General features: G+C 40.4%; 35 non-coding genes across 35 annotated transcripts; all 35 read right to left on the reverse strand.

The window, feature by feature from the left end:
- Positions 1 to 213: 213 nt before the first annotated feature.
- Positions 214 to 286, reverse strand: TRNAR-CCU (transfer RNA arginine (anticodon CCU)). The gene has a single exon. It is a non-coding gene; the product is annotated as a tRNA-Arg (tRNA).
- Positions 287 to 412: 126 nt separating this feature from the next.
- TRNAI-UAU (transfer RNA isoleucine (anticodon UAU)) lies at positions 413 to 505 on the reverse strand. The gene is given in 2 exon segments: positions 413 to 448; positions 468 to 505. It is a non-coding gene; the product is annotated as a tRNA-Ile (tRNA).
- An 887-nt stretch (positions 506 to 1,392) lies between these two features.
- TRNAR-CCU (transfer RNA arginine (anticodon CCU)) lies at positions 1,393 to 1,465 on the reverse strand. The gene has a single exon. It is a non-coding gene; the product is annotated as a tRNA-Arg (tRNA).
- A 126-nt stretch (positions 1,466 to 1,591) lies between these two features.
- Positions 1,592 to 1,684, reverse strand: TRNAI-UAU (transfer RNA isoleucine (anticodon UAU)). Its single transcript is given in 2 exon segments — positions 1,592 to 1,627; positions 1,647 to 1,684. It is a non-coding gene; the product is annotated as a tRNA-Ile (tRNA).
- An 884-nt stretch (positions 1,685 to 2,568) lies between these two features.
- Positions 2,569 to 2,641, reverse strand: TRNAR-CCU (transfer RNA arginine (anticodon CCU)). Its single transcript has one exon. It is a non-coding gene; the product is annotated as a tRNA-Arg (tRNA).
- Positions 2,642 to 2,767: 126 nt separating this feature from the next.
- Positions 2,768 to 2,860, reverse strand: TRNAI-UAU (transfer RNA isoleucine (anticodon UAU)). The gene is given in 2 exon segments: positions 2,768 to 2,803; positions 2,823 to 2,860. It is a non-coding gene; the product is annotated as a tRNA-Ile (tRNA).
- Positions 2,861 to 3,747: 887 nt separating this feature from the next.
- On the reverse strand, positions 3,748 to 3,820 carry TRNAR-CCU (transfer RNA arginine (anticodon CCU)). The gene has a single exon. It is a non-coding gene; the product is annotated as a tRNA-Arg (tRNA).
- A 126-nt stretch (positions 3,821 to 3,946) lies between these two features.
- TRNAI-UAU (transfer RNA isoleucine (anticodon UAU)) lies at positions 3,947 to 4,039 on the reverse strand. Its single transcript is given in 2 exon segments — positions 3,947 to 3,982; positions 4,002 to 4,039. It is a non-coding gene; the product is annotated as a tRNA-Ile (tRNA).
- Positions 4,040 to 4,926: 887 nt separating this feature from the next.
- On the reverse strand, positions 4,927 to 4,999 carry TRNAR-CCU (transfer RNA arginine (anticodon CCU)). Its single transcript has one exon. It is a non-coding gene; the product is annotated as a tRNA-Arg (tRNA).
- A 126-nt stretch (positions 5,000 to 5,125) lies between these two features.
- Positions 5,126 to 5,218, reverse strand: TRNAI-UAU (transfer RNA isoleucine (anticodon UAU)). Its single transcript is given in 2 exon segments — positions 5,126 to 5,161; positions 5,181 to 5,218. It is a non-coding gene; the product is annotated as a tRNA-Ile (tRNA).
- An 887-nt stretch (positions 5,219 to 6,105) lies between these two features.
- On the reverse strand, positions 6,106 to 6,178 carry TRNAR-CCU (transfer RNA arginine (anticodon CCU)). The gene has a single exon. It is a non-coding gene; the product is annotated as a tRNA-Arg (tRNA).
- A 126-nt stretch (positions 6,179 to 6,304) lies between these two features.
- On the reverse strand, positions 6,305 to 6,397 carry TRNAI-UAU (transfer RNA isoleucine (anticodon UAU)). Its single transcript is given in 2 exon segments — positions 6,305 to 6,340; positions 6,360 to 6,397. It is a non-coding gene; the product is annotated as a tRNA-Ile (tRNA).
- An 884-nt stretch (positions 6,398 to 7,281) lies between these two features.
- Positions 7,282 to 7,354, reverse strand: TRNAR-CCU (transfer RNA arginine (anticodon CCU)). The gene has a single exon. It is a non-coding gene; the product is annotated as a tRNA-Arg (tRNA).
- Positions 7,355 to 7,480: 126 nt separating this feature from the next.
- Positions 7,481 to 7,573, reverse strand: TRNAI-UAU (transfer RNA isoleucine (anticodon UAU)). Its single transcript is given in 2 exon segments — positions 7,481 to 7,516; positions 7,536 to 7,573. It is a non-coding gene; the product is annotated as a tRNA-Ile (tRNA).
- An 887-nt stretch (positions 7,574 to 8,460) lies between these two features.
- TRNAR-CCU (transfer RNA arginine (anticodon CCU)) lies at positions 8,461 to 8,533 on the reverse strand. Its single transcript has one exon. It is a non-coding gene; the product is annotated as a tRNA-Arg (tRNA).
- Positions 8,534 to 8,659: 126 nt separating this feature from the next.
- Positions 8,660 to 8,752, reverse strand: TRNAI-UAU (transfer RNA isoleucine (anticodon UAU)). The gene is given in 2 exon segments: positions 8,660 to 8,695; positions 8,715 to 8,752. It is a non-coding gene; the product is annotated as a tRNA-Ile (tRNA).
- Positions 8,753 to 9,639: 887 nt separating this feature from the next.
- On the reverse strand, positions 9,640 to 9,712 carry TRNAR-CCU (transfer RNA arginine (anticodon CCU)). Its single transcript has one exon. It is a non-coding gene; the product is annotated as a tRNA-Arg (tRNA).
- Positions 9,713 to 9,838: 126 nt separating this feature from the next.
- Positions 9,839 to 9,931, reverse strand: TRNAI-UAU (transfer RNA isoleucine (anticodon UAU)). The gene is given in 2 exon segments: positions 9,839 to 9,874; positions 9,894 to 9,931. It is a non-coding gene; the product is annotated as a tRNA-Ile (tRNA).
- Positions 9,932 to 10,818: 887 nt separating this feature from the next.
- Positions 10,819 to 10,891, reverse strand: TRNAR-CCU (transfer RNA arginine (anticodon CCU)). The gene has a single exon. It is a non-coding gene; the product is annotated as a tRNA-Arg (tRNA).
- A 126-nt stretch (positions 10,892 to 11,017) lies between these two features.
- TRNAI-UAU (transfer RNA isoleucine (anticodon UAU)) lies at positions 11,018 to 11,110 on the reverse strand. Its single transcript is given in 2 exon segments — positions 11,018 to 11,053; positions 11,073 to 11,110. It is a non-coding gene; the product is annotated as a tRNA-Ile (tRNA).
- An 887-nt stretch (positions 11,111 to 11,997) lies between these two features.
- On the reverse strand, positions 11,998 to 12,070 carry TRNAR-CCU (transfer RNA arginine (anticodon CCU)). Its single transcript has one exon. It is a non-coding gene; the product is annotated as a tRNA-Arg (tRNA).
- A 126-nt stretch (positions 12,071 to 12,196) lies between these two features.
- On the reverse strand, positions 12,197 to 12,289 carry TRNAI-UAU (transfer RNA isoleucine (anticodon UAU)). Its single transcript is given in 2 exon segments — positions 12,197 to 12,232; positions 12,252 to 12,289. It is a non-coding gene; the product is annotated as a tRNA-Ile (tRNA).
- Positions 12,290 to 13,176: 887 nt separating this feature from the next.
- Positions 13,177 to 13,249, reverse strand: TRNAR-CCU (transfer RNA arginine (anticodon CCU)). The gene has a single exon. It is a non-coding gene; the product is annotated as a tRNA-Arg (tRNA).
- A 126-nt stretch (positions 13,250 to 13,375) lies between these two features.
- Positions 13,376 to 13,468, reverse strand: TRNAI-UAU (transfer RNA isoleucine (anticodon UAU)). The gene is given in 2 exon segments: positions 13,376 to 13,411; positions 13,431 to 13,468. It is a non-coding gene; the product is annotated as a tRNA-Ile (tRNA).
- Positions 13,469 to 14,355: 887 nt separating this feature from the next.
- TRNAR-CCU (transfer RNA arginine (anticodon CCU)) lies at positions 14,356 to 14,428 on the reverse strand. Its single transcript has one exon. It is a non-coding gene; the product is annotated as a tRNA-Arg (tRNA).
- Positions 14,429 to 14,554: 126 nt separating this feature from the next.
- On the reverse strand, positions 14,555 to 14,647 carry TRNAI-UAU (transfer RNA isoleucine (anticodon UAU)). Its single transcript is given in 2 exon segments — positions 14,555 to 14,590; positions 14,610 to 14,647. It is a non-coding gene; the product is annotated as a tRNA-Ile (tRNA).
- A 1,106-nt stretch (positions 14,648 to 15,753) lies between these two features.
- On the reverse strand, positions 15,754 to 15,846 carry TRNAI-UAU (transfer RNA isoleucine (anticodon UAU)). Its single transcript is given in 2 exon segments — positions 15,754 to 15,789; positions 15,809 to 15,846. It is a non-coding gene; the product is annotated as a tRNA-Ile (tRNA).
- An 887-nt stretch (positions 15,847 to 16,733) lies between these two features.
- TRNAR-CCU (transfer RNA arginine (anticodon CCU)) lies at positions 16,734 to 16,806 on the reverse strand. The gene has a single exon. It is a non-coding gene; the product is annotated as a tRNA-Arg (tRNA).
- Positions 16,807 to 16,932: 126 nt separating this feature from the next.
- TRNAI-UAU (transfer RNA isoleucine (anticodon UAU)) lies at positions 16,933 to 17,025 on the reverse strand. The gene is given in 2 exon segments: positions 16,933 to 16,968; positions 16,988 to 17,025. It is a non-coding gene; the product is annotated as a tRNA-Ile (tRNA).
- An 884-nt stretch (positions 17,026 to 17,909) lies between these two features.
- Positions 17,910 to 17,982, reverse strand: TRNAR-CCU (transfer RNA arginine (anticodon CCU)). Its single transcript has one exon. It is a non-coding gene; the product is annotated as a tRNA-Arg (tRNA).
- A 126-nt stretch (positions 17,983 to 18,108) lies between these two features.
- TRNAI-UAU (transfer RNA isoleucine (anticodon UAU)) lies at positions 18,109 to 18,201 on the reverse strand. Its single transcript is given in 2 exon segments — positions 18,109 to 18,144; positions 18,164 to 18,201. It is a non-coding gene; the product is annotated as a tRNA-Ile (tRNA).
- An 887-nt stretch (positions 18,202 to 19,088) lies between these two features.
- Positions 19,089 to 19,161, reverse strand: TRNAR-CCU (transfer RNA arginine (anticodon CCU)). Its single transcript has one exon. It is a non-coding gene; the product is annotated as a tRNA-Arg (tRNA).
- A 126-nt stretch (positions 19,162 to 19,287) lies between these two features.
- On the reverse strand, positions 19,288 to 19,380 carry TRNAI-UAU (transfer RNA isoleucine (anticodon UAU)). Its single transcript is given in 2 exon segments — positions 19,288 to 19,323; positions 19,343 to 19,380. It is a non-coding gene; the product is annotated as a tRNA-Ile (tRNA).
- Positions 19,381 to 20,267: 887 nt separating this feature from the next.
- On the reverse strand, positions 20,268 to 20,340 carry TRNAR-CCU (transfer RNA arginine (anticodon CCU)). Its single transcript has one exon. It is a non-coding gene; the product is annotated as a tRNA-Arg (tRNA).
- A 126-nt stretch (positions 20,341 to 20,466) lies between these two features.
- Positions 20,467 to 20,559, reverse strand: TRNAI-UAU (transfer RNA isoleucine (anticodon UAU)). The gene is given in 2 exon segments: positions 20,467 to 20,502; positions 20,522 to 20,559. It is a non-coding gene; the product is annotated as a tRNA-Ile (tRNA).
- Between the last annotated feature and the right edge of the window lie 588 nt (positions 20,560 to 21,147).

Below are 21,147 nucleotides of genomic sequence, written 5' to 3' on the forward strand. Positions count from 1 at the left end.
GATGAAAACAATTAAGTTGCTAGGCTTTTCCGCCACACAAAGTCGATACTGCTGCGTGTTAACACTTGTCTCAGTACATAGAAAGGATAGCTCTAAATGGCAGAGGTTTGCAAGAACTAAGTCACGAGAAAACAAGACAATCGTCCAGTAGAACAGTTTTCACCTGCACCATCAACATTCCATGAGATGCTGTTGGAAAGGGAAATCCACAAGCACCCCAGATGGGACTCGAACCCACAATCCCTGGCGTAGGAGGCCAGTGCATTATCCATTAGGCCACTGGGGCTGGTTAGCAAAGGTAAAAAATCAAAAAAAATTTTTTTCCTCATAAGAGTGAAGCAATCGCCACCAAATAATGAACCGATTCAACTACTTCAGTAGTCAAAAATACTAAAGAAAGACAAGAAAAGAATGCTCCAGGTGAGGGTCGAACTCACAACCTCGGCATTGCTCAACAGTTACTGCTTTATAAGTACCGCGCGCTGACCGATTGCGCCACTGGAGCCATGCGGGTACGGATGGAAAGGATAAATTCTCCAAAAAAAAGAGACATTTGAAAGGGGATTGTTCTTCAGGAAATTAACTATTGCTTACAACAGGTTTGGGCGGGGGGTTATAATAATGTTTGACAATATGTATTCTACCATATCGCAATCTTTCTTAAAAATGAGAAATTTGTGCGCTGGGTCTTTTTAGACTCAAACATCCTGGGATTTTTTCAGGAAATGCGCTCGTACATTTGCTGCAATGAACACACGTTGACGCTATAGTTTGCATTGAAGCATCCAATGAGGGTTTGCCAAAATTCTTCTGAATTCAAGGGCAAAAGGGTCATCTGTGACATCACCTTTTGTGATTCCTAGATCCTGTATTAACAGCTGCGTACAGAGGTGTTGTCAGTCTTTGTAACCCTACCTCTGACATTAAGGTGAAACTGCTCGAGAACGACAGGATGTACGAGTCCAAAATAGCTCCAGTGGCCAGGGTGAAAATTGAAAGATTACTCATTTTGTTTTTTAATAAAGAACATGATATGGAAAACCATTGTCAAAAATGTTCCAAAAATGGTTCACTTTTTTCACTTATTCTTTTATATTTTGAGATTTGCAAACATTGTGTGGTTGAAAGCATATCCATATCTTAGAAAATATACTCTGTTGTATTCGGGGCATTAGTGAAGATGAAAACAATTAAGATGCTAGGCTTTTCCGCCACACAAAGTCGATACTGTTGCGTGTTAACACTTCTCTCAGTACATAGAAAGGATCGCTCTAAATGGCAGAGGTTTGCAAGAACTAAGTCACGAGAAAACAAGACAATCGTCCAGTAGAACAGTTTTCACCTGCACCATCAACATTCCATGAGATGCTGTTGGAAAGGGAAATCCACAAGCACCCCAGATGGGATTCGAACCCACAATCCCTGGCTTAGGAGGCCAGTGCCTTATCCATTAGGCCACTGGGGATGGTTAGCAAAGGTAAGAAATCAAAAAAAATTTTTTTCCTCATAAGAGTGAAGCAATCGCCACCAAATCATGAACCGATTCAACTACTTCAGTAGTCAAAAATACTAAAGAAAGACAAGAAAAGAATGCTCCAGGTGAGGGTCGAACTCACAACCTCGGCATTGCTCAACAGTTACTGCTTTATAAGTACCGCGCGCTGACCGATTACGCCACTGGAGCCATGCGGGTATGGATGGAAAGGATAAATTCTCCAAAAAAAAGAGACATTTGAAAGGGGATTGTTCTTCAGGAAATTAACTATTGCTTACAACAGGTTTGGGCGGGGGGTTATAATAATGTTTGACAATATGTATTCTACCATATCGCAATCTTTCTTAAAAATGAGAAATTTGTGCGCTGGGTCTTTTTAGACTCAAACATCCTGGGATTTTTTCAGGAAATGCGCTCGTACATTTGCTGCAATGAACACACGTTGACGCTATAGTTTGCATTGAAGCATCTAATGAGGGTTTGCCAAAATTCTTCTGAATTCAGGGGCAAAAGGGTCATCTGTGACATCACCTTTTGTGATTCCTAGATCCTGTATTAACAGCTGCGTACAGAGGTGTTGTCAGTCTTTGTAACCCTATCTCTGAAATTAAGGTGAAACTGCTCGAGAACGACAGGATGTACGAGTCCAAAATAGCTCCAGTGGCCAGGGTGAAAATTGAAAGATTACTTATTTTGTCTTTTAATAAAGAACATGATATGGAAAACCATTGTCAAAAATGTTCCAAAAATGGTTCACTTTTTTCACTTATTCTTTTATATTTTGAGATTTGCAAACATTGAGTGGTTGAAAGCATATCCATATCTTAGAAAATATACTCTGTGGTATTCGGGGCATTAGTGAAGATGAAAACAATTAAGATGCTAGGCTTTTCCGCCACACAAAGTCGATACTGTTGCGTGTTAACACTTCTCTCAGTACATAGAAAGGATCGCTCTAAATGGCAGAGGTTTGCAAGAACTAAGTCATGAGAAAACAAGACTGTCCAGTAGAACAGTTTTCACCTGCACCATCAACATTCCATGAGATGCTGTTGGAAAGGGAAATCCACAAGCACCCCAGATGGGACTCGAACCCACAATCCCTGGCTTAGGAGGCCAGGGCCTTATCCATTAGGCCACTGGGGCTGGTTAGCAAAGGTAAGAAATCAAAAAAAAATTTTTTCCTCATAAGAGTGAAGCAATCGCCACCAAATCATGAACCGATTCAACTACTTCAGTAGTCAAAAATACTAAAGAAAGACAAGAAAAGAATGCTCCAGGTGAGGGTCGAACTCACAACCTCGGCATTGCTCAACAGTTACTGCTTTATAAGTACCGCGCGCTGACCGATTGCGCCACTGGAGCCATGCGGGTACGGATGGAAAGGATAAATTCTCCAAAAAAAAGAGACATTTGAAAGGGGATTGTTCTTCAGGAAATTAACTATTGCTTACAACAGGTTTGGGCGGGGGGTTATAATAATGTTTGACAATATGTATTCTACCATATCGCAATCTTTCTTAAAAATGAGAAATTTGTGCGCTGGGTCTTTTTAGACTCAAACATCCTGGGATTTTTTCAGGAAATGCGCTCGTACATTTGCTGCAATGAACACACGTTGACGCTATAGTTTGCATTGAAGCATCTAATGAGGGTTTGCCAAAATTCTTCTGAATTCAGGGGCAAAAGGGTCATCTGTGACATCACCTTTTGTGATTCCTAGATCCTGTATTAACAGCTGCGTACAGAGGTGTTGTCAGTCTTTGTAACCCTACCTCTGACATTAAGGTGAAACTGCTCGAGAATGACAGGATGTACGAGTCCAAAATAGCTCCAGTGGCCAGGGTGAAAATTGAAAGATTACTCATTTTGTCTTTTAATAAAGAACATGATATGGAAAACCATTGTCAAAAATGTTCCAAAAATGGTTCACTTTTTTCACTTATTCTTTTATATTTTGAGATTTGCAAACATTGTGTGGTTGAAAGCATATCCATATCTTAGAAAATATACTCTGTGGTATTCGGGGCATTAGTGAAGATGAAAACAATTAAGTTGCTAGGCTTTTCCGCCACACAAAGTCGATACTGCTGCGTGTTAACACTTGTCTCAGTACATAGAAAGGATAGCTCTAAATGGCAGAGGTTTGCAAGAACTAAGTCACGAGAAAACAAGACAATCGTCCAGTAGAACAGTTTTCACCTGCACCATCAACATTCCATGAGATGCTGTTGGAAAGGGAAATCCACAAGCACCCCAGATGGGACTCGAACCCACAATCCCTGGCGTAGGAGGCCAGTGCATTATCCATTAGGCCACTGGGGCTGGTTAGCAAAGGTAAAAAATCAAAAAAAATTTTTTTCCTCATAAGAGTGAAGCAATCGCCACCAAATAATGAACCGATTCAACTACTTCAGTAGTCAAAAATACTAAAGAAAGACAAGAAAAGAATGCTCCAGGTGAGGGTCGAACTCACAACCTCGGCATTGCTCAACAGTTACTGCTTTATAAGTACCGCGCGCTGACCGATTGCGCCACTGGAGCCATGCGGGTACGGATGGAAAGGATAAATTCTCCAAAAAAAAGAGACATTTGAAAGGGGATTGTTCTTCAGGAAATTAACTATTGCTTACAACAGGTTTGGGCGGGGGGTTATAATAATGTTTGACAATATGTATTCTACCATATCGCAATCTTTCTTAAAAATGAGAAATTTGTGCGCTGGGTCTTTTTAGACTCAAACATCCTGGGATTTTTTCAGGAAATGCGCTCGTACATTTGCTGCAATGAACACACGTTGACGCTATAGTTTGCATTGAAGCATCTAATGAGGGTTTGCCAAAATTCTTCTGAATTCAGGGGCAAAAGGGTCATCTGTGACATCACCTTTTGTGATTCCTAGATCCTGTATTAACAGCTGCGTACAGAGGTGTTGTCAGTCTTTGTAACCCTACCTCTGACATTAAGGTGAAACTGCTCGAGAATGACAGGATGTACGAGTCCAAAATAGCTCCAGTGGCCAGGGTGAAAATTGAAAGATTACTCATTTTGTCTTTTAATAAAGAACATGATATGGAAAACCATTGTCAAAAATGTTCCAAAAATGGTTCACTTTTTTCACTTATTCTTTTATATTTTGAGATTTGCAAACATTGTGTGGTTGAAAGCATATCCATATCTTAGAAAATATACTCTGTGGTATTCGGGGCATTAGTGAAGATGAAAACAATTAAGTTGCTAGGCTTTTCCGCCACACAAAGTCGATACTGCTGCGTGTTAACACTTGTCTCAGTACATAGAAAGGATAGCTCTAAATGGCAGAGGTTTGCAAGAACTAAGTCACGAGAAAACAAGACAATCGTCCAGTAGAACAGTTTTCACCTGCACCATCAACATTCCATGAGATGCTGTTGGAAAGGGAAATCCACAAGCACCCCAGATGGGACTCGAACCCACAATCCCTGGCGTAGGAGGCCAGTGCATTATCCATTAGGCCACTGGGGCTGGTTAGCAAAGGTAAAAAATCAAAAAAAATTTTTTTCCTCATAAGAGTGAAGCAATCGCCACCAAATAATGAACCGATTCAACTACTTCAGTAGTCAAAAATACTAAAGAAAGACAAGAAAAGAATGCTCCAGGTGAGGGTCGAACTCACAACCTCGGCATTGCTCAACAGTTACTGCTTTATAAGTACCGCGCGCTGACCGATTGCGCCACTGGAGCCATGCGGGTACGGATGGAAAGGATAAATTCTCCAAAAAAAAGAGACATTTGAAAGGGGATTGTTCTTCAGGAAATTAACTATTGCTTACAACAGGTTTGGGCGGGGGGTTATAATAATGTTTGACAATATGTATTCTACCATATCGCAATCTTTCTTAAAAATGAGAAATTTGTGCGCTGGGTCTTTTTAGACTCAAACATCCTGGGATTTTTTCAGGAAATGCGCTCGTACATTTGCTGCAATGAACACACGTTGACGCTATAGTTTGCATTGAAGCATCCAATGAGGGTTTGCCAAAATTCTTCTGAATTCAAGGGCAAAAGGGTCATCTGTGACATCACCTTTTGTGATTCCTAGATCCTGTATTAACAGCTGCGTACAGAGGTGTTGTCAGTCTTTGTAACCCTACCTCTGACATTAAGGTGAAACTGCTCGAGAACGACAGGATGTACGAGTCCAAAATAGCTCCAGTGGCCAGGGTGAAAATTGAAAGATTACTCATTTTGTTTTTTAATAAAGAACATGATATGGAAAACCATTGTCAAAAATGTTCCAAAAATGGTTCACTTTTTTCACTTATTCTTTTATATTTTGAGATTTGCAAACATTGTGTGGTTGAAAGCATATCCATATCTTAGAAAATATACTCTGTTGTATTCGGGGCATTAGTGAAGATGAAAACAATTAAGATGCTAGGCTTTTCCGCCACACAAAGTCGATACTGTTGCGTGTTAACACTTCTCTCAGTACATAGAAAGGATCGCTCTAAATGGCAGAGGTTTGCAAGAACTAAGTCACGAGAAAACAAGACAATCGTCCAGTAGAACAGTTTTCACCTGCACCATCAACATTCCATGAGATGCTGTTGGAAAGGGAAATCCACAAGCACCCCAGATGGGATTCGAACCCACAATCCCTGGCTTAGGAGGCCAGTGCCTTATCCATTAGGCCACTGGGGATGGTTAGCAAAGGTAAGAAATCAAAAAAAATTTTTTTCCTCATAAGAGTGAAGCAATCGCCACCAAATCATGAACCGATTCAACTACTTCAGTAGTCAAAAATACTAAAGAAAGACAAGAAAAGAATGCTCCAGGTGAGGGTCGAACTCACAACCTCGGCATTGCTCAACAGTTACTGCTTTATAAGTACCGCGCGCTGACCGATTACGCCACTGGAGCCATGCGGGTATGGATGGAAAGGATAAATTCTCCAAAAAAAAGAGACATTTGAAAGGGGATTGTTCTTCAGGAAATTAACTATTGCTTACAACAGGTTTGGGCGGGGGGTTATAATAATGTTTGACAATATGTATTCTACCATATCGCAATCTTTCTTAAAAATGAGAAATTTGTGCGCTGGGTCTTTTTAGACTCAAACATCCTGGGATTTTTTCAGGAAATGCGCTCGTACATTTGCTGCAATGAACACACGTTGACGCTATAGTTTGCATTGAAGCATCTAATGAGGGTTTGCCAAAATTCTTCTGAATTCAGGGGCAAAAGGGTCATCTGTGACATCACCTTTTGTGATTCCTAGATCCTGTATTAACAGCTGCGTACAGAGGTGTTGTCAGTCTTTGTAACCCTATCTCTGAAATTAAGGTGAAACTGCTCGAGAACGACAGGATGTACGAGTCCAAAATAGCTCCAGTGGCCAGGGTGAAAATTGAAAGATTACTTATTTTGTCTTTTAATAAAGAACATGATATGGAAAACCATTGTCAAAAATGTTCCAAAAATGGTTCACTTTTTTCACTTATTCTTTTATATTTTGAGATTTGCAAACATTGAGTGGTTGAAAGCATATCCATATCTTAGAAAATATACTCTGTGGTATTCGGGGCATTAGTGAAGATGAAAACAATTAAGATGCTAGGCTTTTCCGCCACACAAAGTCGATACTGTTGCGTGTTAACACTTCTCTCAGTACATAGAAAGGATCGCTCTAAATGGCAGAGGTTTGCAAGAACTAAGTCACGAGAAAACAAGACTGTCCAGTAGAACAGTTTTCACCTGCACCATCAACATTCCATGAGATGCTGTTGGAAAGGGAAATCCACAAGCACCCCAGATGGGACTCGAACCCACAATCCCTGGCTTAGGAGGCCAGGGCCTTATCCATTAGGCCACTGGGGCTGGTTAGCAAAGGTAAGAAATCAAAAAAAAATTTTTTCCTCATAAGAGTGAAGCAATCGCCACCAAATCATGAACCGATTCAACTACTTCAGTAGTCAAAAATACTAAAGAAAGACAAGAAAAGAATGCTCCAGGTGAGGGTCGAACTCACAACCTCGGCATTGCTCAACAGTTACTGCTTTATAAGTACCGCGCGCTGACCGATTGCGCCACTGGAGCCATGCGGGTACGGATGGAAAGGATAAATTCTCCAAAAAAAAGAGACATTTGAAAGGGGATTGTTCTTCAGGAAATTAACTATTGCTTACAACAGGTTTGGGCGGGGGGTTATAATAATGTTTGACAATATGTATTCTACCATATCGCAATCTTTCTTAAAAATGAGAAATTTGTGCGCTGGGTCTTTTTAGACTCAAACATCCTGGGATTTTTTCAGGAAATGCGCTCGTACATTTGCTGCAATGAACACACGTTGACGCTATAGTTTGCATTGAAGCATCTAATGAGGGTTTGCCAAAATTCTTCTGAATTCAGGGGCAAAAGGGTCATCTGTGACATCACCTTTTGTGATTCCTAGATCCTGTATTAACAGCTGCGTACAGAGGTGTTGTCAGTCTTTGTAACCCTACCTCTGACATTAAGGTGAAACTGCTCGAGAATGACAGGATGTACGAGTCCAAAATAGCTCCAGTGGCCAGGGTGAAAATTGAAAGATTACTCATTTTGTCTTTTAATAAAGAACATGATATGGAAAACCATTGTCAAAAATGTTCCAAAAATGGTTCACTTTTTTCACTTATTCTTTTATATTTTGAGATTTGCAAACATTGTGTGGTTGAAAGCATATCCATATCTTAGAAAATATACTCTGTGGTATTCGGGGCATTAGTGAAGATGAAAACAATTAAGTTGCTAGGCTTTTCCGCCACACAAAGTCGATACTGCTGCGTGTTAACACTTGTCTCAGTACATAGAAAGGATAGCTCTAAATGGCAGAGGTTTGCAAGAACTAAGTCACGAGAAAACAAGACAATCGTCCAGTAGAACAGTTTTCACCTGCACCATCAACATTCCATGAGATGCTGTTGGAAAGGGAAATCCACAAGCACCCCAGATGGGACTCGAACCCACAATCCCTGGCGTAGGAGGCCAGTGCATTATCCATTAGGCCACTGGGGCTGGTTAGCAAAGGTAAAAAATCAAAAAAAATTTTTTTCCTCATAAGAGTGAAGCAATCGCCACCAAATAATGAACCGATTCAACTACTTCAGTAGTCAAAAATACTAAAGAAAGACAAGAAAAGAATGCTCCAGGTGAGGGTCGAACTCACAACCTCGGCATTGCTCAACAGTTACTGCTTTATAAGTACCGCGCGCTGACCGATTGCGCCACTGGAGCCATGCGGGTACGGATGGAAAGGATAAATTCTCCAAAAAAAAGAGACATTTGAAAGGGGATTGTTCTTCAGGAAATTAACTATTGCTTACAACAGGTTTGGGCGGGGGGTTATAATAATGTTTGACAATATGTATTCTACCATATCGCAATCTTTCTTAAAAATGAGAAATTTGTGCGCTGGGTCTTTTTAGACTCAAACATCCTGGGATTTTTTCAGGAAATGCGCTCGTACATTTGCTGCAATGAACACACGTTGACGCTATAGTTTGCATTGAAGCATCCAATGAGGGTTTGCCAAAATTCTTCTGAATTCAAGGGCAAAAGGGTCATCTGTGACATCACCTTTTGTGATTCCTAGATCCTGTATTAACAGCTGCGTACAGAGGTGTTGTCAGTCTTTGTAACCCTACCTCTGACATTAAGGTGAAACTGCTCGAGAACGACAGGATGTACGAGTCCAAAATAGCTCCAGTGGCCAGGGTGAAAATTGAAAGATTACTCATTTTGTTTTTTAATAAAGAACATGATATGGAAAACCATTGTCAAAAATGTTCCAAAAATGGTTCACTTTTTTCACTTATTCTTTTATATTTTGAGATTTGCAAACATTGTGTGGTTGAAAGCATATCCATATCTTAGAAAATATACTCTGTTGTATTCGGGGCATTAGTGAAGATGAAAACAATTAAGATGCTAGGCTTTTCCGCCACACAAAGTCGATACTGTTGCGTGTTAACACTTCTCTCAGTACATAGAAAGGATCGCTCTAAATGGCAGAGGTTTGCAAGAACTAAGTCACGAGAAAACAAGACAATCGTCCAGTAGAACAGTTTTCACCTGCACCATCAACATTCCATGAGATGCTGTTGGAAAGGGAAATCCACAAGCACCCCAGATGGGATTCGAACCCACAATCCCTGGCTTAGGAGGCCAGTGCCTTATCCATTAGGCCACTGGGGATGGTTAGCAAAGGTAAGAAATCAAAAAAAATTTTTTTCCTCATAAGAGTGAAGCAATCGCCACCAAATCATGAACCGATTCAACTACTTCAGTAGTCAAAAATACTAAAGAAAGACAAGAAAAGAATGCTCCAGGTGAGGGTCGAACTCACAACCTCGGCATTGCTCAACAGTTACTGCTTTATAAGTACCGCGCGCTGACCGATTACGCCACTGGAGCCATGCGGGTATGGATGGAAAGGATAAATTCTCCAAAAAAAAGAGACATTTGAAAGGGGATTGTTCTTCAGGAAATTAACTATTGCTTACAACAGGTTTGGGCGGGGGGTTATAATAATGTTTGACAATATGTATTCTACCATATCGCAATCTTTCTTAAAAATGAGAAATTTGTGCGCTGGGTCTTTTTAGACTCAAACATCCTGGGATTTTTTCAGGAAATGCGCTCGTACATTTGCTGCAATGAACACACGTTGACGCTATAGTTTGCATTGAAGCATCTAATGAGGGTTTGCCAAAATTCTTCTGAATTCAGGGGCAAAAGGGTCATCTGTGACATCACCTTTTGTGATTCCTAGATCCTGTATTAACAGCTGCGTACAGAGGTGTTGTCAGTCTTTGTAACCCTACCTCTGACATTAAGGTGAAACTGCTCGAGAATGACAGGATGTACGAGTCCAAAATAGCTCCAGTGGCCAGGGTGAAAATTGAAAGATTACTCATTTTGTCTTTTAATAAAGAACATGATATGGAAAACCATTGTCAAAAATGTTCCAAAAATGGTTCACTTTTTTCACTTATTCTTTTATATTTTGAGATTTGCAAACATTGTGTGGTTGAAAGCATATCCATATCTTAGAAAATATACTCTGTGGTATTCGGGGCATTAGTGAAGATGAAAACAATTAAGTTGCTAGGCTTTTCCGCCACACAAAGTCGATACTGCTGCGTGTTAACACTTGTCTCAGTACATAGAAAGGATAGCTCTAAATGGCAGAGGTTTGCAAGAACTAAGTCACGAGAAAACAAGACAATCGTCCAGTAGAACAGTTTTCACCTGCACCATCAACATTCCATGAGATGCTGTTGGAAAGGGAAATCCACAAGCACCCCAGATGGGACTCGAACCCACAATCCCTGGCGTAGGAGGCCAGTGCATTATCCATTAGGCCACTGGGGCTGGTTAGCAAAGGTAAAAAATCAAAAAAAATTTTTTTCCTCATAAGAGTGAAGCAATCGCCACCAAATAATGAACCGATTCAACTACTTCAGTAGTCAAAAATACTAAAGAAAGACAAGAAAAGAATGCTCCAGGTGAGGGTCGAACTCACAACCTCGGCATTGCTCAACAGTTACTGCTTTATAAGTACCGCGCGCTGACCGATTGCGCCACTGGAGCCATGCGGGTACGGATGGAAAGGATAAATTCTCCAAAAAAAAGAGACATTTGAAAGGGGATTGTTCTTCAGGAAATTAACTATTGCTTACAACAGGTTTGGGCGGGGGGTTATAATAATGTTTGACAATATGTATTCTACCATATCGCAATCTTTCTTAAAAATGAGAAATTTGTGCGCTGGGTCTTTTTAGACTCAAACATCCTGGGATTTTTTCAGGAAATGCGCTCGTACATTTGCTGCAATGAACACACGTTGACGCTATAGTTTGCATTGAAGCATCTAATGAGGGTTTGCCAAAATTCTTCTGAATTCAGGGGCAAAAGGGTCATCTGTGACATCACCTTTTGTGATTCCTAGATCCTGTATTAACAGCTGCGTACAGAGGTGTTGTCAGTCTTTGTAACCCTACCTCTGACATTAAGGTGAAACTGCTCGAGAATGACAGGATGTACGAGTCCAAAATAGCTCCAGTGGCCAGGGTGAAAATTGAAAGATTACTCATTTTGTCTTTTAATAAAGAACATGATATGGAAAACCATTGTCAAAAATGTTCCAAAAATGGTTCACTTTTTTCACTTATTCTTTTATATTTTGAGATTTGCAAACATTGTGTGGTTGAAAGCATATCCATATCTTAGAAAATATACTCTGTGGTATTCGGGGCATTAGTGAAGATGAAAACAATTAAGTTGCTAGGCTTTTCCGCCACACAAAGTCGATACTGCTGCGTGTTAACACTTGTCTCAGTACATAGAAAGGATAGCTCTAAATGGCAGAGGTTTGCAAGAACTAAGTCACGAGAAAACAAGACAATCGTCCAGTAGAACAGTTTTCACCTGCACCATCAACATTCCATGAGATGCTGTTGGAAAGGGAAATCCACAAGCACCCCAGATGGGACTCGAACCCACAATCCCTGGCGTAGGAGGCCAGTGCATTATCCATTAGGCCACTGGGGCTGGTTAGCAAAGGTAAAAAATCAAAAAAAATTTTTTTCCTCATAAGAGTGAAGCAATCGCCACCAAATAATGAACCGATTCAACTACTTCAGTAGTCAAAAATACTAAAGAAAGACAAGAAAAGAATGCTCCAGGTGAGGGTCGAACTCACAACCTCGGCATTGCTCAACAGTTACTGCTTTATAAGTACCGCGCGCTGACCGATTGCGCCACTGGAGCCATGCGGGTACGGATGGAAAGGATAAATTCTCCAAAAAAAAGAGACATTTGAAAGGGGATTGTTCTTCAGGAAATTAACTATTGCTTACAACAGGTTTGGGCGGGGGGTTATAATAATGTTTGACAATATGTATTCTACCATATCGCAATCTTTCTTAAAAATGAGAAATTTGTGCGCTGGGTCTTTTTAGACTCAAACATCCTGGGATTTTTTCAGGAAATGCGCTCGTACATTTGCTGCAATGAACACACGTTGACGCTATAGTTTGCATTGAAGCATCTAATGAGGGTTTGCCAAAATTCTTCTGAATTCAGGGGCAAAAGGGTCATCTGTGACATCACCTTTTGTGATTCCTAGATCCTGTATTAACAGCTGCGTACAGAGGTGTTGTCAGTCTTTGTAACCCTACCTCTGACATTAAGGTGAAACTGCTCGAGAACGACAGGATGTACGAGTCCAAAATAGCTCCAGTGGCCAGGGTGAAAATTGAAAGATTACTCATTTTGTCTTTTAATAAAGAACATGATATGGAAAACCATTGTCAAAAATGTTCCAAAAATGGTTCACTTTTTTCACTTATTCTTTTATATTTTGAGATTTGCAAACATTGTGTGGTTGAAAGCATATCCATATCTTAGAAAATATACTCTGTGGTATTCGGGGCATTAGTGAAGATGAAAACAATTAAGTTGCTAGGCTTTTCCGCCACACAAAGTCGATACTGCTGCGTGTTAACACTTGTCTCAGTACATAGAAAGGATAGCTCTAAATGGCAGAGGTTTGCAAGAACTAAGTCACGAGAAAACAAGACAATCGTCCAGTAGAACAGTTTTCACCTGCACCATCAACATTCCATGAGATGCTGTTGGAAAGGGAAATCCACAAGCACCCCAGATGGGACTCGAACCCACAATCCCTGGCGTAGGAGGCCAGTGCATTATCCATTAGGCCACTGGGGCTGGTTAGCAAAGGTAAAAAATCAAAAAAAATTTTTTTCCTCATAAGAGTGAAGCAATCGCCACCAAATCATGAACCGATTCAACTACTTCAGTAGTCAAAAATACTAAAGAAAGACAAGAAAAGAATGCTCCAGGTGAGGGTCGAACTCACAACCTCGGCATTGCTCAACAGTTACTGCTTTATAAGTACCGCGCGCTGACGGATTGCGCCACTGGAGCCATGCGGGTACGGATGGAAAGGATAAATTCTCCAAAAAAAAGAGACATTTGAAAGGGGATTGTTCTTCAGGAAATTAACTATTGCTTACAACAGGTTTGGGCGGGGGGTTATAATAATGTTTGACAATATGTATTCTACCATATCGCAATCTTTCTTAAAAATGAGAAATTGGTGCGCTGGGTCTTTTTAGACTCAAACATCCTGGGATTTTTTCAGGAAATGCGCTCGTACATTTGCTGCAATGAACACACGTTGACGCTATAGTTTGCATTGAAGCATCTAATGAGGGTTTGCCAAAATTCTTCTGAATTCAGGGGCAAAAGGGTCATCTGTGACATCACCTTTTGTGATTCCTAGATCCTGTATTAACAGCTGCGTACAGAGGTGTTGTCAGTCTTTGTAACCCTACCTCTGACATTAAGGTGAAACTGCTCGAGAACGACAGGATGTACGAGTCCAAAATAGCTCCAGTGGCCAGGATGAAAATTGAAAGATTACTCATTTTGTTTTTTAATAAAGAACATGATATGGAAAACCATTGTCAAACATGTTCCAAAAATGGTTCACTTTTTTCACTTATTCTTTTATATTTTGAGATTTGCAAACATTGTGTGGTTGAAAGCATATCCATATCTTAGAAAATATACTCTGTGGTATTCGGGGCATTAGTGAAGATGAAAACAATTAAGATGCTAGGCTTTTCCGCCACACAAAGTCGATACTGTTGCGTGTTAACACTTCTCTCAGTACATAGAAAGGATCGCTCTAAATGGCAGAGGTTTGCAAGAACTAAGTCACGAGAAAACAAGACAATCGTCCAGTAGAACAGTTTTCACCTGCACCATCAACATTCCATGAGATGCTGTTGGAAAGGGAAATCCACAAGCACCCCAGATGGGACTCGAACCCACAATCCCTGGCTTAGGAGGCCAGTGCCTTATCCATTAGGCCACTGGGGCTGGTTAGCAAAGGTAAGAAATCAAAAAAAATTTTTTTCCTCATAAGAGTGAAGCAATCGCCACGAAATAATGAACCGATTCAACTACTTCAGTAGTCAAAAATACTAAAGAAAGACAAGAAAAGAATGCTCCAGGTGAGGGTCGAACTCACAACCTCAGCATTGCTCAACAGTTACTGCTTTATAAGTACCGCGCGCTGACCAATTGCGCCACTGGAGCCATGCGGGTACGGATGGAAAGGATAAATTCTCCAAAAAAAAGAGACATTTGAAAGGGGATTGTTCTTCAGGAAATTAACTATTGCTTACAACAGGTTTGGGCGGGGGGTTATAATAATGTTTGACAATATGTATTCTACCATATCGCAATCTTTCTTAAAAATGAGAAATTTGTGCGCTGGGTCTTTTTAGACTCAAACATCCTGGGATTTTTTCAGGAAATGCGCTCGTACATTTGCTGCAATGAACACACGTTGACGCTATAGTTTGCATTGAATCATCTAATGAGGGTTTGCCAAAATTCTTCTGAATTCAGGGGCAAAAGGGTCATCTGTGACATCACCTTTTGTGATTCCTAGATCCTGTATTAACAGCTGCGTACAGAGGTGTTGTCAGTCTTTGTAACCCTACCTCTGACATTAAGGTGAAACTGCTCGAGAACGACAGGATGTACGAGTCCAAAATAGCTCCAGTGGCCAGGGTGAAAATTGAAAGATTACTCATTTTGTTTTTTAATAAAGAACATGATATGGAAAACCATTGTCAAAAATGTTCCAAAAATGGTTCACTTTTTTCACTTATTCTTTTATATTTTGAGATTTGCAAACATTGTGTGGTTGAAAGCATATCCATATCTTAGAAAATATACTCTGTGGTATTCGGGGCATTAGTGAAGATGAAAACAATTAAGATGCTAGGCTTTTCCGCCACACAAAGTCGATACTGTTGCGTGTTAACACTTCTCTCAGTACATAGAAAGGATGGCTCTAAATGGCAGAGGTTTGCAAGAACTAAGTCACGAGAAAACAAGACAATCGTCCAGTAGAACAGTTTTCATATGCACCATCAACATTCCATGAGATGCTGTTGGAAAGGGAAATCCACAAGCACCCCAGACGGGACTCGAACCCAAAATCCCTGGCTTAGGAGGCCAGTGCCTTATCCATTAGGCCACTGCCTTATCCATTAGGCCACTGGGGCTGGTTAGCAACGGTAAAAAATCAAAAAAAATTTTTTTCCTCATAAGAGTGAAGCAATCGCCACCAAATCATGAACCGATTCAACTACTTCAGTAGTCAAAAATACTAAAGAAAGACAAGAAAAGAATGCTCCAGGTGAGGGTCTAACTCACAACCTTGGCATTGCTCAACAGTTACTGCTTTATAAGTACCGCGCGCTGACCGATTGCGCCACTGGAGCCATGCGGGTACGGATGGAAAGGATAAATTCTCCAAAAAAAAGAGACATTTGAAAGGGGATTGTTCTTCAGGAAATTAACTATTGCTTACAACAGGTTTGGGCGGGGGGTTATAATAATGTTTGACAATATGTATTCTACCATATCGCAATCTTTCTTAAAAATGAGAAATTTGTGCGCTGGGTCTTTTTAGACTCAAACATCCTGGGATTTTTTCAGGAAATGAGCTCGTACATTTGCTGCAATGAACACATGTTGACGCTATAGTTTGCATTGAAGCATCTAATGAGGGTTTGCCAAAATTCTTCTGAATTCAGGGGCAAAAGGGTCATCTGTGACATCACCTTTTGTGATTCCTAGATCCTGTATTAACAGCTGCGTACAGAGGTGTTGTCAGTCTTTGTAACCCTACCTCTGACATTAAGGTGAAACTGCTCGAGAACGACAGGATGTACGAGTCCAAAATAGCTCCAGTGGCCAGGGTGAAAATTGAAAGATTACTCATTTTGTTTTTTAATAAAGAACATGATATGGAAAACCATTGTCAAAAATGTTCCAAAAATGGTTCACTTTTTTCACTTATTCTTTTATATTTTGAGATTTGCAAACATTGTGTGGTTGAAAGCATATCCATATCTTAGAAAATATACTCTGTTGTATTCGGGGCATTAGTGAAGATGAAAACAATTAAGATGCTAGGCTTTTCCGCCACACAAAGTCGATACTGTTGCGTGTTAACACTTCTCTCAGTACATAGAAAGGATCGCTCTAAATGGCAGAGGTTTGCAAGAACTAAGTCACGAGAAAACAAGACAATCGTCCAGTAGAACAGTTTTCACCTGCACCATCAACATTCCATGAGATGCTGTTGGAAAGGGAAATCCACAAGCACCCCAGATGGGATTCGAACCCACAATCCCTGGCTTAGGAGGCCAGTGCCTTATCCATTAGGCCACTGGGGATGGTTAGCAAAGGTAAGAAATCAAAAAAAATTTTTTTCCTCATAAGAGTGAAGCAATCGCCACCAAATCATGAACCGATTCAACTACTTCAGTAGTCAAAAATACTAAAGAAAGACAAGAAAAGAATGCTCCAGGTGAGGGTCGAACTCACAACCTCGGCATTGCTCAACAGTTACTGCTTTATAAGTACCGCGCGCTGACCGATTACGCCACTGGAGCCATGCGGGTATGGATGGAAAGGATAAATTCTCCAAAAAAAAGAGACATTTGAAAGGGGATTGTTCTTCAGGAAATTAACTATTGCTTACAACAGGTTTGGGCGGGGGGTTATAATAATGTTTGACAATATGTATTCTACCATATCGCAATCTTTCTTAAAAATGAGAAATTTGTGCGCTGGGTCTTTTTAGACTCAAACATCCTGGGATTTTTTCAGGAAATGCGCTCGTACATTTGCTGCAATGAACACACGTTGACGCTATAGTTTGCATTGAAGCATCTAATGAGGGTTTGCCAAAATTCTTCTGAATTCAGGGGCAAAAGGGTCATCTGTGACATCACCTTTTGTGATTCCTAGATCCTGTATTAACAGCTGCGTACAGAGGTGTTGTCAGTCTTTGTAACCCTATCTCTGAAATTAAGGTGAAACTGCTCGAGAACGACAGGATGTACGAGTCCAAAATAGCTCCAGTGGCCAGGGTGAAAATTGAAAGATTACTTATTTTGTCTTTTAATAAAGAACATGATATGGAAAACCATTGTCAAAAATGTTCCAAAAATGGTTCACTTTTTTCACTTATTCTTTTATATTTTGAGATTTGCAAACATTGAGTGGTTGAAAGCATATCCATATCTTAGAAAATATACTCTGTGGTATTCGGGGCATTAGTGAAGATGAAAACAATTAAGATGCTAGGCTTTTCCGCCACACAAAGTCGATACTGTTGCGTGTTAACACTTCTCTCAGTACATAGAAAGGATCGCTCTAAATGGCAGAGGTTTGCAAGAACTAAGTCACGAGAAAACAAGACTGTCCAGTAGAACAGTTTTCACCTGCACCATCAACATTCCATGAGATGCTGTTGGAAAGGGAAATCCACAAGCACCCCAGATGGGACTCGAACCCACAATCCCTGGCTTAGGAGGCCAGGGCCTTATCCATTAGGCCACTGGGGCTGGTTAGCAAAGGTAAGAAATCAAAAAAAAATTTTTTCCTCATAAGAGTGAAGCAATCGCCACCAAATCATGAACCGATTCAACTACTTCAGTAGTCAAAAATACTAAAGAAAGACAAGAAAAGAATGCTCCAGGTGAGGGTCGAACTCACAACCTCGGCATTGCTCAACAGTTACTGCTTTATAAGTACCGCGCGCTGACCGATTGCGCCACTGGAGCCATGCGGGTACGGATGGAAAGGATAAATTCTCCAAAAAAAAGAGACATTTGAAAGGGGATTGTTCTTAAGGAAATTAACTATTGCTTACAACAGGTTTGGGCGGGGGGTTATAATAATGTTTGACAATATGTATTCTACCATATCGCAATCTTTCTTAAAAATGAGAAATTTGTGCGCTGGGTCTTTTTAGACTCAAACATCCTGGGATTTTTTCAGGAAATGCGCTCGTACATTTGCTGCAATGAACACACGTTGACGCTATAGTTTGCATTGAAGCATCTAATGAGGGTTTGCCAAAATTCTTCTGAATTCAGGGGCAAAAGGGTCATCTGTGACATCACCTTTTGTGATTCCTAGATCCTGTATTAACAGCTGCGTACAGAGGTGTTGTCAGTCTTTGTAACCCTACCTCTGACATTAAGGTGAAACTGCTCGAGAATGACAGGATGTACGAGTCCAAAATAGCTCCAGTGGCCAGGGTGAAAATTGAAAGATTACTCATTTTGTCTTTTAATAAAGAACATGATATGGAAAACCATTGTCAAAAATGTTCCAAAAATGGTTCACTTTTTTCACTTATTCTTTTATATTTTGAGATTTGCAAACATTGTGTGGTTGAAAGCATATCCATATCTTAGAAAATATACTCTGTGGTATTCGGGGCATTAGTGAAGATGAAAACAATTAAGTTGCTAGGCTTTTCCGCCACACAAAGTCGATACTGCTGCGTGTTAACACTTGTCTCAGTACATAGAAAGGATAGCTCTAAATGGCAGAGGTTTGCAAGAACTAAGTCACGAGAAAACAAGACAATCGTCCAGTAGAACAGTTTTCACCTGCACCATCAACATTCCATGAGATGCTGTTGGAAAGGGAAATCCACAAGCACCCCAGATGGGACTCGAACCCACAATCCCTGGCGTAGGAGGCCAGTGCATTATCCATTAGGCCACTGGGGCTGGTTAGCAAAGGTAAAAAATCAAAAAAAATTTTTTTCCTCATAAGAGTGAAGCAATCGCCACCAAATAATGAACCGATTCAACTACTTCAGTAGTCAAAAATACTAAAGAAAGACAAGAAAAGAATGCTCCAGGTGAGGGTCGAACTCACAACCTCGGCATTGCTCAACAGTTACTGCTTTATAAGTACCGCGCGCTGACCGATTGCGCCACTGGAGCCATGCGGGTACGGATGGAAAGGATAAATTCTCCAAAAAAAAGAGACATTTGAAAGGGGATTGTTCTTCAGGAAATTAACTATTGCTTACAACAGGTTTGGGCGGGGGGTTATAATAATGTTTGACAATATGTATTCTACCATATCGCAATCTTTCTTAAAAATGAGAAATTTGTGCGCTGGGTCTTTTTAGACTCAAACATCCTGGGATTTTTTCAGGAAATGCGCTCGTACATTTGCTGCAATGAACACACGTTGACGCTATAGTTTGCATTGAAGCATCCAATGAGGGTTTGCCAAAATTCTTCTGAATTCAAGGGCAAAAGGGTCATCTGTGACATCACCTTTTGTGATTCCTAGATCCTGTATTAACAGCTGCGTACAGAGGTGTTGTCAGTCTTTGTAACCCTACCTCTGACATTAAGGTGAAACTGCTCGAGAACGACAGGATGTACGAGTCCAAAATAGCTCCAGTGGCCAGGGTGAAAATTGAAAGATTACTCATTTTGTTTTTTAATAAAGAACATGATATGGAAAACCATTGTCAAAAATGTTCCAAAAATGGTTCACTTTTTTCACTTATTCTTTTATATTTTGAGATTTGCAAACATTGTGTGGTTGAAAGCATATCCATATCTTAGAAAATATACTCTGTGGTATTCGGGGCATTAGTGAAGATGAAAACAATTAAGTTGCTAGGCTTTTCCGCCACACAAAGTCGATACTGCTGCGTGTTAACACTTGTCTCAGTACATAGAAAGGATCGCTCTAAATGGCAGAGGTTTGCAAGAACTAAGTCACGAGAAAACAAGACAATCGTCCAGTAGAACAGTTTTCACCTGCACCATCAACATTCCATGAGATGCTGTTGGAAAGGGAAATCCACAAGCACCCCAGATGGGACTCGAACCCACAATCCCTGGCGTAGGAGGCCAGTGCATTATCCATTAGGCCACTGGGGCTGGTTAGCAAAGGTAAAAAATCAAAAAAAATTTTTTTCCTCATAAGAGTGAAGCAATCGCCACCAAATAATGAACCGATTCAACTACTTCAGTAGTCAAAAATACTAAAGAAAGACAAGAAAAGAATGCTCCAGGTGAGGGTCGAACTCACAACCTCGGCATTGCTCAACAGTTACTGCTTTATAAGTACCGCGCGCTGACCGATTGCGCCACTGGAGCCATGCGGGTACGGATGGAAAGGATAAATTCTCCAAAAAAAAGAGACATTTGAAAGGGGATTGTTCTTCAGGAAATTAACTATTGCTTACAACAGGTTTGGGCGGGGGGTTATAATAATGTTTGACAATATGTATTCTACCATATCGCAATCTTTCTTAAAAATGAGAAATTTGTGCGCTGGGTCTTTTTAGACTCAAACATCCTGGGATTTTTTCAGGAAATGCGCTCGTACATTTGCTGCAATGAACACACGTTGACGCTATAGTTTGCATTGAAGCATCTAATGAGGGTTTGCCAAAATTCTTCTGAATTCAGGGGCAAAAGGGTCATCTGTGACATCACCTTTTGTGATTCCTAGATCCTGTATTAACAGCTGCGTACAGAGGTGTTGTCAGTCTTTGTAACCCTACCTCTGACATTAAGGTGAAACTGCTCGAGAACGACAGGATGTACGAGTCCAAAATAGCTCCAGTGGCCAGGGTGAAAATTGAAAGATTACTCATTTTGTCTTTTAATAAAGAACATGATATGGAAAACCATTGTCAAAAATGTTCCAAAAATGGTTCACTTTTTTCACTTATTCTTTTA

The sequence above is a fragment of the Dendrobates tinctorius genome, unplaced genomic scaffold, assembly GCF_039654945.1.
Source record: "Dendrobates tinctorius isolate UK_male_01 unplaced genomic scaffold, ASM3965494v1 ptg000272l, whole genome shotgun sequence".
NCBI classification, from domain to species: Eukaryota; Metazoa; Chordata; class Amphibia; order Anura; family Dendrobatidae; genus Dendrobates; species Dendrobates tinctorius.